Here is an 11891-nt window from a genome sequence, read left to right on the forward strand (position 1 = left end):
TTACAAGAGCCTTTTGTATAAATGAATAGTAGTAAATGCAGGTGCTGCCCATACAAGCCAATCCGATTTGAACCAAAAGATGAAGAGAGTGATGTGTGAGTTCACAGCTGCTCGGTCCCTGAATATTGCAAAGCAAGAAATTATCTCTCCTGTGGGATTTTGTTGTAGCAGAACATAGTATACAAAAGATTCATAAAAAAATAAAAATGTTATTGTACAAAACGATAAAAAATACATACATGTTAAAATCATTGGATCACTAGAGGTGCACATAATTTAGCATTGCCTTGCTGTACACTGTGAAACAAGGCATAAAGAATACACGTATACAACCAACTGTGTAGTGATAAAATGACCAGTCTCCTGCCCTCTAATGCAGGGGGTAGAAGGACATATAAATGCACATTGATTCCATTATGCAGACCCAAGTTTGTGGACACCCCAAGTGTCTTTCTGTATAGCAACAGTTTTTTCCTTCAAATTCGTATTGACCCGACCAGTGGGTGTGTTAGTGGGGGTGTTGGCTTCATTGGGGGGGGGCTCCCCTTGTTTAGATCAGTCATTCTGACTCCCTGTGGGATTCGGGGCCAGGTTGTTTCTAGGCATGGGACTCCTGCAGGACTACACCGCAGGGACACCATTTGCATATAAGCCGCTACATATATGCATGTTTGCCTCATATCCCCTGAGCAAGGTTTTATATAACTGAAACGCGGTGGAAAATTGTTGACTGAATTATCACCTATCCAGTAATCAATGTGCATTTATATGTCCTAATCCCCCCTGCATTCGAGGGCGGGAGACTGGTAATTTCATCGCTACACAGTTATTTGTATATGTGTACCTTTGTGCCTTTTCACATGTACAGCAAGGCAATGCTAAATTATGTGAATCTTTAGTGATCCAATTATTTTAGCATGTATGTTTTATAATTTTGCACAGTGAAAATTGTTTTTTTTTATGAATCTTTTGTATACTATTATGTTTTGCTGCAACAAAGTCCAACAGGAGAGATTTTTTCTTGCTTTGCCAATCAGATTTGTGTCTACATTTAGTACAGAAAATATAGGAAGTAACTGGTTGTTATAGGCTTCTTTTTACTTAATCTTTTATACCAATAAAGTTAAAAACCTTTGATGGCTTGTTTTGGTGGTAAGTCGTTTTCAACTTCTTATAACGCAGAATACGGGGATAGAAAGGTTTAAAAGTAGAGTCCTTACAGGTTAGGTTTTTATTGCTGTCTGTGCCCTGTGAGATCACTGGGAGAACACTGAGAGTGAAAGTGTAAGAAAATCCCACACTTTTGGTTGTCACCAGAACCGGAATAGAGTGGAAATCTCAGTGGGGTCGCAGGTTCTGGCGACAACCAGGGATTTTACCTTTTGAAGGGATTTCACCTTTTGAAGGGATTTCTTCTTGCTTCCTGTTTTGGCTATGAGACAGGAAGTAAAGGGAAATCGCCCTAATGGGACACATTACAAAATTTAAACTGACGGGTTATAACCCTCCCTTAAAATGGGGGAAAAATGTTTTGTTTTTATTTATATTTTAAATGTAGTATGGACCTCTTGCAAAATTGAACTATGTGATCTAGGTGGAATGGACTATACCATTTTTACAATTTCTAAAAGCAGAAAAAGTGAAGTGAAGTCAATGCACATTTTTTGGTCCAAATCTTTTATATTCAAATGTAAGCTTCCAAAAAATTCATTTTTTTCCCGAGCCATTTATAACGCTCCCAGAATCTATGGTGTGTTTCTGTCATATCCATCATGGTTTATGGCCGAAGAAAAAAAAAAGGATAATTCATATATATAACTAATATACAGTATATTTGAGGCAGGGACTACTGTGAATGTACAATTCATACATATGTAAAGCACTGTATAAACTGACAGCGCTATATAAGTATGTAATAAATATTATTAGCAGAGCTGCGATGCAGACAATATAATAACGTTGAAAGCATGCTATATAAAACAATTCGATTGGTACCAAATCTAAACAAATTACCATTTTGTTCAATTCCTATTATATAATCCCATCAGGTAGGGACAATATTATAGAAGAATAACACCCTGCTGTAGTAACACCTATAACTGCCAAGAATGTATTTTCAGTGAACCTTAGTAGTTGAATTAGTTACAAATTATAAATATTTTATTATTATTATACAGGATTTATATAGTGCCAACAGTTTGCGCAGCACTTTACAACATGAGGACAGACAGTACAATTACAATACAATACAATTCAATAAAGGTGGAATAACTGTAGGGGATGAGCTGATGGAGATAGTGGAAAAACAGTTGTTAAGTGGAGGTGGGATAGACTTCTCTGAGGAGATGAGTTTTCAGGAATCACCTACCAGTCGACAGAGTAGGAGATAGCTGAACAGATTGGGGAAGGGAGTTCCATAAGATGGGAGAGGCTCGGCAAAAGTCCTGAAGGCAAGCATGGGAGGAGGTGATGAGGGAGCTAGAGAGCAGGAGGTCTTGGGAAGAACGAAGAGAACGATTAGGTTGGTATTTTGAGACTAGGTTAGTGATGTAGCTGGGGGCCAAGTTGTGGATGGCTTTGTAAGTCATTGTTACTATTTTGAATTTAATTTGTTAGGTGAGCGACAGCCAATGAAGGGATTGACAGAGAGGGGTAGCAGACAATGAGCGGGTGGTAAGGTGGATAAGTCTGGGTGCAGTATTCATAATGGACTGAAGTGGAGATAGCCTATGTAGAGGTAATGTAATCCTGTGGGTATAATTGAGAAAAAGGCGCCACTACTCAAAATACCGACACTGCGCCTCTGGATAGATACAGAGTATGTGGAAGCTGCCCATGAATCCCATGAGTAAGTCCTTGTGACGAAACATGTCGGGGGCGTGGCTGTATGGCAATCAACATCATTGAGGCAGGACGTTGCTTGACACATCAGCAAGTTGACGAGCAGGTTTAGATCCAGGACCAAGGGAGGGGTGAGTTTCAACCTTATGCCTGCACACCTTGGGTCCGCCGTGGCCATTTTATCCGCTGCTCTGGAGGCTTTGAAAGGCTTACCTTAGTCACTTTTGCTGTCTTTTAACTTGTAAGATGTGAGTTTAAATCTTGAAGGCTGTTTAGTGTTTTCATTAAAGCTTTGTTTACGGTATTACACTATTGGTACACTTTTTTATTCAAATGTGGAGATTATATGAGACGCACGGCTGGAGTTCAGATGCTTGCTCTAAAACCCTATCCATGTGGTTTAAATGCGCTTTAGCCTAACATGAGAATGTAGGCATTGGAATTCGGTGAGTGCGTTTCTTTAGGGGAGTGGAATCACAGACACATTGGTGTGATGAATGTATTAAGAGATCTTCACATCGACTATAGATCCTCTTCAATATCTTATGGACTTTATTTTTTATATTTTGGAAAAAAATGTATTTATTTTTTTTTTAGCTTCACTAGCTACATCATTTCATTTCATCATCACTTCACTTGTCACAGGGTGTTTAGTGCTATTTGTCAATTTAGTGCTTTAGCATTTATTATATTTTAGCACTTGTCAGTTATATTCTCATTTGTAAATTGTGAATCACATGTCACTTTAGGAGATTTAATACTCCTTGTGCACAAACATTTAGCGCCGCTATTTTGACTTTGTGTCATTATCCCAGATTGACCAGTAGTTAAAATTCAGCTTTTATATGTAGAGGTAATCCAATGAGGGGGGAGTTGCAATATTCGAGGTGACAGATAATCAGAGAGTGGATTAGAAGCTTTGTTGTGTCATTGGTTAGGAAAGGGCGTATTTTGGATATGTTGCAGAGGTTGAGGCGGCAAGCTTTGGACAGTGATTGGAGATGGGGCTGAAAGGAGAGTTCAGAGTCCAGGATTACACCTAAAACCTTGGCATGCGGGATGGGTTGATAGTTGTGCCATTGATCTTGACTGAGAAGTCAGAGGAAGAGTCACCTGGGGAGGAAAAATTATGAGCTCGGTTTCTGGATAGATTGAGTTTGAGGAAGTGATGCGACATTGAGACCGATATATCGTTCAGTAGATTAGTGATGCTTGAGGACACTGATGGAATGAGTTGAGGGGTGGAGAGATAAATTTGGGTGTCGTCAGGGTAGAAATGGTATTGGAAGCCGTGGAAGTCGATCAGCTGACCCAGGGAGGGGGTGGAGTTCGAGAATAGGAGAGGTCCAAGAACAGAACCTTGGGGGACCCCGACGGAGAAAGGAAGAGGAGAGGAGGAAGTGGAATTGTGACACTGAAGGTGCGGTGGGATGAGAACCAACCAAGAGTACGTTCACAGGGACCATAAAAGTAAAGTTTTTTGAAGAGGAGGGGGTGGTCAACCATATCAAAGGCAGCCAAAGGTCCAGAAGATGGAGTATAGAATAGTGTCCATTGGTTTAAGCTGTTAGTAAATTGTTTGTGAATTTTAGGAGAGCAGTTTCTGTGGAGCGTTGAGGGTGAAATCCAGACTGAAGGGGATCAAGAAGGTTATTCTTAATGAGGTGGTCACTTAGTCGGTTGTAGACAAGGCGTTCAAGGAGTTGGGATGAAAAGGAGAGCAAGGAGATGGGGCATAAGTTGTTAAGATTGTTGGGGTCCAAAGAAGGCTTTTTAATTATAGGGGTGACTAGTGCATGTTTTAGAGAATTGGGGAAGATGCCTGAAGAAAGGAAGAGATTGAGTTGGTGTAGAATAGAGCAAGAGGTTGACCACAGTATTTGAGAGGGAACAGGGTCCAGATGGTTAGGTGGGCTTTAGAAAAAAGTTTAGCAACCTTGTCTATGGTAGCAGGGTTGAATGAGGGAAGTGTTGAGTGTACCTGTGGACATGGGGGAAATCTCATCACAAATTTTATCAATCTTATCTTGTGCGTAGTGCATTGGTACCGAGATAGTCCGCCTTTCCAGGGACTTGTAAGGGGGTTGTCTCCAGTCATTCTATATAAACATTCAAGGATGATGGTACCTTTTTCTTTTTTTGAGTTTGTTATTCAAAGTTATCCAAAATTGAGGCCTTTTCGTGTTTATCTTTTGAAGTGATTGGCAATCTCCTGGGCAGTGAGTGAGTTAGTGGGTGGAGGCAGTGGAGGACAAAGTAGAGAGTTAAAGGTAGAGAAGGCAGGAATTACATTTTTGGAAGGCAGATTTATATTAGTTGAAGTCTTTTGTTAGACTCGGTCTTACACCACAGATGCTCAAGAGCGTGGCTACGTTTAGTGAGACTTCTGATGTCATTTGTTTGCCGGGGCCTGAATCTGTGTGTCGTGAGGGGGGCGAGCTCATCCAGGGCGGAGGACAGGGATCTTTTGTAGACAGAAGTAGCTAGATTGGGGCAGGACAGGGTGAGATTTGTCAGAGTTGGTCAGTAGCAGAATAGAGAAGAGAAGGGTTAAAGTTGGTGATGGTTTCTATGGGTAATTGTTAGGCGGTTGGAGGGAGAGGCGGTGGAAGACAGGGAGAGAGTTAAACAAATAAGGTGGTGATCAGAGAGAGGAAAAGGATTGTTGGAGAGGTTACACGGAGTGCATAGGTAGGAGAATACAAGGTTTAAAGTGGTTGTAAACCCGTTCTAGGCTATCCAAAAAAAAACCTGCAAGATAAAGGTATAATGAGCTAGTATACATAGCATACTAGCTCATTATGAATGGCTTACCTGAGATCGAGGCAGCAGTCCTTCTTCACCGCTCCAGCGGCCGACATCTCCCCGGGGACTTACTTCCGGGTATCGCGGGAGCCGCCAGAAACGGCACAGGCTAACTGAAGCAATGGCACATACGCGCCTTTACTTCAGTTGGCTTAAGTGCGGATGACGTCGGCACATGCAAATACAGGGTTATCTCCTAAACCGTGCAGGTTTAGGAGATATCCAGTGCAGCTACAGGTTAGCCTAAATATAGGCTTGCCTGTAATTTAAAGTGGTTGTAAAGGGTTTACAACCACTTTAAGGGTGTTTCCATCAGAGTAGAAGACTGTATCCAATGCTTCAGGTCATAAGAGGAAGTTAGACCGAGAAGTTTAGAAGTAGGAGTGTTTATTCTTGTTTGCTGCTTTTCCCAGAAGACCGCAGCTTGATACCAAATGTAAGGCATCCCATGTAGGAGTTTTATCTCTAGCTATACTCTGTAAAGCTGATCCTATGCAAAAGAGATGCAATGCTGCAGCTTTTCTCATTATCGCACTGATATTTTCCCAGGTGGTTATAATGCAGACAGACCGTCCCATTCATGATTGTATCAGAATGATGACAGAAATTTCTTTAAATAAACACAAGGTAAGGATCTGCTAACAAACCTGGAAATCTTGCATTTTTTTTTCATTTTTCTCAACAAAATTGGACACTTTAAAGCTGAACTCAAAATGTGTCATCAGTACAGGAAGTGGAAATCCTTCCAATATATACATTGTAAGGTCTTACATATCACAAAAATAAGAGGATTATTACTAATTTCAGGGAAGTGGATGGAGCCATGCAAATCATTGCTTTTCGCCCCCTCTGGTCAGTTGCACATCCAGAACTGTAATGCCCCGTACACACGGTCGGATTTTCCGACGGAAAATGTGTGATAGGACCTTGTTGTCGGAAATTCCGACCGTGTGTAGGCTCCATCACACATTTTCCATCGGATTTTCCGACACACAAAGTTTGAGAGCAGGCTATAAAATTTTCCGACAACAAAATCCGTTGTCGGAATTTCCGATCGTGTGTACACAAATCTGACGCACAAAGTGCCACGCATGCTCAGAATAAATAAAGAGATGAAAGCTATTGGCTACTGCCCCGTTTATAGTCCCGACGTACGTGTTTTACGTCACCGCGTTCAGAATGATCGGATTTTCTGACAACTTTGTGATACCGTGTGTATGCAAGACAAGTTTGAGCCAACATCCGTCGGAAAAAATCCTAGGATTTTGTTGTCGGAATGTCCGATCAATGTCCGACCGTGTGTACGGGGCATTAGTGTGCAGTGCAAATATAGCCTAATATTATAGAGCCATTTCTTACAAACTGCATACAGCTTCTTCTTTTTTCTGTGGAGCTTTGTGGTGCACCCCTGTGAACAAAAAAGTGAACCATGAAATCACAGCACAAAAAAAGGGCACAAGGGAATAGAATAGATCCAACCTACAAAGAGGAAGGGACTGCATCCCTGAACCCCCTGGGGCACAAGGCTCCTGACAGGGGCAAGGTACTCCATGGTCTACCCTGGCCAAAGCCAGGTGGACCCTATTCCTTAGGGACCTGCTAATGCCAGTCCTCTAGGTCAGTGGTCTCCAAACTGTGGCCCATTGCTTGCCTTTATCCGACCCTTGGGGCACTATTTCATCCACAACTGACACAAATAATTGGGCACCATTCCTCCCACTGACACCAGTGGTGGGGCACTATTCCTTCCACAGACACCAATGATGGGGCATTATTCCTCCCACTGATACCGACAATATGGCACTATGTCTTCCACTGACACCAACAATATGGCACTATATCTTCCACTGACACCAACAATATGGCACTATATATTCCACTGATACCAACAATGGAGCACTATTGCTCTTATTAAAACCATCGGGACCATACAAGTATATACAATGTGTGACTAAAAAGTGAAGAGACAAAATTCTGAATGAACCACATGACCAGGCCATTTTTTGCGATAACGGCGCTGTGTTAATTTAACTGACAATTCCGTGGGCATGCGACGCTGTACCCAAATAAAATTTATGTCCTTTTTTTCCCCACAAATAGAGCTTTCTGTGATGGTATTTGATCACCTCTGCATTTTTTATTTATTGTGCTATATAAAAAAAAAAGAATGACAATTTTGAAAAACATAACATATTTTTTTTCATTCTGCTATAAAACATATCCAATAAAAATATTTTAAAAGAATCTAATTTCTTCATCAATTTAGGCCAATATGAATTCTGCCGCATTATTTTGGTAAAAAAAAAAATCCCAATAAGCGTTTATTGATTGGTTTGCGCAAAAGTTATAGCGTCTACAAACTATGGGATTTTTAATTTTTAAAATTTTCTTACTAGTAATGGCAGCGATCAGCGACTTATAGCGGGACTGCGATATTGCGGTGGACATTCGGACACTAACTGACACCTTTGACACTTTTTGGGAACCAGTGGCACTAATACAGTGATCAGTCCCAAGAACACGCACTGTCACTGTACTAATGACACTGTTCGTCGAAGGGGTTACATTAGGGGCGATCAAAGGGTTAACTGTGTGCCTTGCCAGTGTTTTTGTGTACTGTATGTGTTGCTTTTACTAGGGGAAGAGATGGATCCTAGTCCCTGCTTTGCAGAGACACAGGATCCATGCCTTCCCTCCTGTCAGAACGGCAATCTGCCTTGCTTACATAGGCAGATCGCAGTTCTGTCTCTCTGGTTGATGATCGGTGGGTGCTGGCGGACATCGAGTCTGTGGTACCCGCTGATTGTAATTGATTGTAATCACAGCGGGAGCAAGCCGCCGGTGGTGCGTATATTTGCGCCCACCTACCCGGAAGGGCAGTATCACGTATATATACACGTGATCCTGCGCACAGCTACCACCCTGTAGCAGGAAAACTGCTATAGGGTGGTCGGCAACTGGTTAAATTTGTACCGATAAAATTCAATAATTTAATACATGTGAAGTTGTGGTACCGATAAAGTCCTAGAATTTTCTAGTTAGGTTGGTTTATTCAGATATACAATAGCAGAAGTCTTATGCCAGTAAAATTTAACCTCTTCACCTCTCTATGTAGGGAACCCCCTTTTCCTTTCACAGATGTGTTGGATTTGGAAAGCTGAGACCAGCAGTATTGCAGCAGGGCCTACTAAACGAGGGGGATATAAACTCCATAATGACATAATAAAGTAGTGAATGTGACAGTCACAGCTTACAGTATGTGCCTGCAAATCATTCATCGAATTGATAGAAGACACTTAGGAGTGTATTTATATATATAAAAAAACTGCATAGCTATTTATTCAGCAAAACTGCTGGTACATTCATTCTGTGCGAATGGAGCAAAATCAAATGTTATCCTATTTCATCTACAGGCCAAATGTTATTCATTCATATAACAGAGTGGATCAGAAAATACCACATTGTGACCACTAGATGAAACTGAAATTTCCGATGATCCTCAGTTCCATCTAGTGGCCATAATGTGGTATTTTCCAAAGTTTTATAAATGAATAACTTTCCACTTTGTTCGGAGAATTTCCCATTTGCATAGTATGAATGTGCCAGCAGTTCTGCTGAATGATTAACTATGCAATTTATAAAAAAATACATTTGTTAAAGTACTATTAAACTCTTGTTCTAAAACAAACTCCGTTATTCACATTAATATGAGGTCTTAAATAATGCTATTGTTAATTATGTATAATTATGTATTCCTTTTTTTTTTTAAGTAGAGAATTAATAATATTAACACATCTAAATTGCGCCATCTCCTGGGTGGATCGCTAACGTGTGCACCCTTTCTCTCCTCCATGCGTTCTGTTGTCCAGCGTTGAGCCCTGATAAAGGAGGGAGGAGAGACTAAAGCCTATAAGTTGTGAAACACATCAAATATTTCCTTGTGTTGGATCTTTACTCCTAATGAGAATATAATAAAGAAGATTTTAGAGCTTTGAACTCCTGGTTGCTGACCTTTCTCAAAAGGCAAAAAATATACCCCCTGTTGCGTTCAACACGCAGTACTGTTGCTGAAGGTGGCCCATGCGAATGAAGGGGGCTGTGCTGCCATCACATGCAATGCAAGCGGTTGTGGTGCAGTGACTCAGGCTTTATAGGGTTAAAACAGGCACTGAGGAGGCGATTTATCACCTCCTCACTGCATTACCAGCTCCTACTTCCTCAATTTTCGTCGTGGTGAGAATGATGTTGCAGAGATTTCTCTAAAGCAGTGGCCTCCAAACTGTGGCCCGGCGGCCGGATGCCACCCTTTGCTTGCTTTTATTTGGCCCTTGGGGCATTATTCAGTGGGGTATAGTTCCTGCCACTGACACCAACAACAGGGCACTCATTTTCCCACTGTCATCAATGATGGGAAACTTTTTTTCTTCCCATTGACACCAATGATGGGACACTTTTTCTCCCACTGACACCAATGATAGGGGAACTTTCTCTCCTACTGACACCAGTGATGGGTCATTATTCCCCCCTACTGACACCGATGATGGGTCACTATTCCCACGACTGATACCGATGATGGGACACTATTCCCCCCACTGACACAGATGATGGGTCACTATTCCCCCGACTGATACCGATGATGGGTCACTATTCCCCCCTACTGACACCGATGATGGGTCACCATTCCCCCGACTGATACCGATGATGGGACACTATTCCCCCCACTGACACAGATGATGGGTCACTATTCCCCCGACTGATACCGATGATGGGACACTATTCCCCCCACTGAAACCAGTGATGGGACACTATTCCCCCCCCCACCAGGGGCGGACTGACCATTGAGCCACTCGGGCACTGCCCGAGGGCCCTGGGCCACTAGGGGGCCCCATCAGGGTTGCCAGCCTCAGTAAAACCAGGGACAGTATGTATAAATCTGTCTGTGTATACTGTTTGTACATGTATGTGTATACTGTGTGATTGTATACTGTGTGTGTGTATACTGTGTGGCCCCATAATCTCTGATTGCCTGGGGGCCCCATAATCTCCTTTTGCCCGGGGGCCCCATGAGTTATCAGTCCGCCCCTGTCCCCCACTGACACCAACAATGGGACACTATTCCCCCCACTGACACCAACAATGGGACACTATTCCCCCCACTGATACCGATGATGGGACATTATTCCACCCACTGACACCAGTGATAGGACACTATTATTCCCACTGACACCAATGATAGGACACTATTCCTCTCCCTAATACCAAATTGGGGACACTGTCTTCTTCTATTGACAGCAAGACATTTTTATACTCCCACTGGCCACAGTCTGGCCCCCTAGAGTTTTAAGGACAGTAAACTAGCACTTTGCTTAAAAAGTGTGGAGACCCCTGCTTTAAAACCTTGTTTACACATGTGTCCGTCCTCTGAGAAGGGATCCACAGTGAATCACTTTTCAGAGGCATTTGACGAGTGCCTCAGGGGCACCATATTTCCTCGTCACCACATGTGTTAACCAATAAAAGTGCGGAGCACCACGCCACGACCCCCTGCATTAGGGCTTATTCACACAGTGGTTCAGGGGTGGTAAAACCTCATAGTTGAGCTGCGTTTTTTACCACCCCAAACCGCTCCCCCATTAGCGCTAAAGGCAGCGGGAGGGTGTATACTCAGGCCGCAGCAGTAATTTTACCCCCTGACGCTTTTGGCGGTTGTAGGGACTGCTGAGTTCAACCCATTCAAGTGAATATGGCCGCTTTGCAAGCACCCCCCCCCCCCCCCCCCGAAACCGTGTGCATGTGGTTGCAGTGTGCTGGTGTAGGGGTTCAGGGGGCTAAAACAGGCGGTAAGGAGGGGATGCAATACCTCCTCACCATCTGTCAAATGCTCTCTGAAGAGTAATCCAAATGCGGATCTTCAGAGATCAAAGCATGTGTGAATGAACCCTTACACAGTGGTTTCAGTACTGCCCCATGCGCTTGAATGGGTCACCTGCTAAACGCGGCAGGTTGTACAATTCTTGCGGTGCCACAAACTGCCAGCTATATTCATTTATGGCTGTGCACTCAGGGGGCGGTAAAACCTAGGCTCAGCCACCTATGTTTACCCCCTGGATGGGGAACAAGAGGCGAAAGCATGACTGTACTGAGCTAACAGTGTGCCCCATTAGCACTCATGCTGTGCCCGCCCTGCGCCTTATTAACTCCTAAATTGGGTTTCACTAGCGCCTAACTTGTCTACACATTGCATC

Source organism: Aquarana catesbeiana, linkage group LG11 (genome assembly GCF_042186555.1).
Source record: "Aquarana catesbeiana isolate 2022-GZ linkage group LG11, ASM4218655v1, whole genome shotgun sequence".
Lineage (NCBI taxonomy): Eukaryota > Metazoa > Chordata > Amphibia > Anura > Ranidae > Aquarana > Aquarana catesbeiana.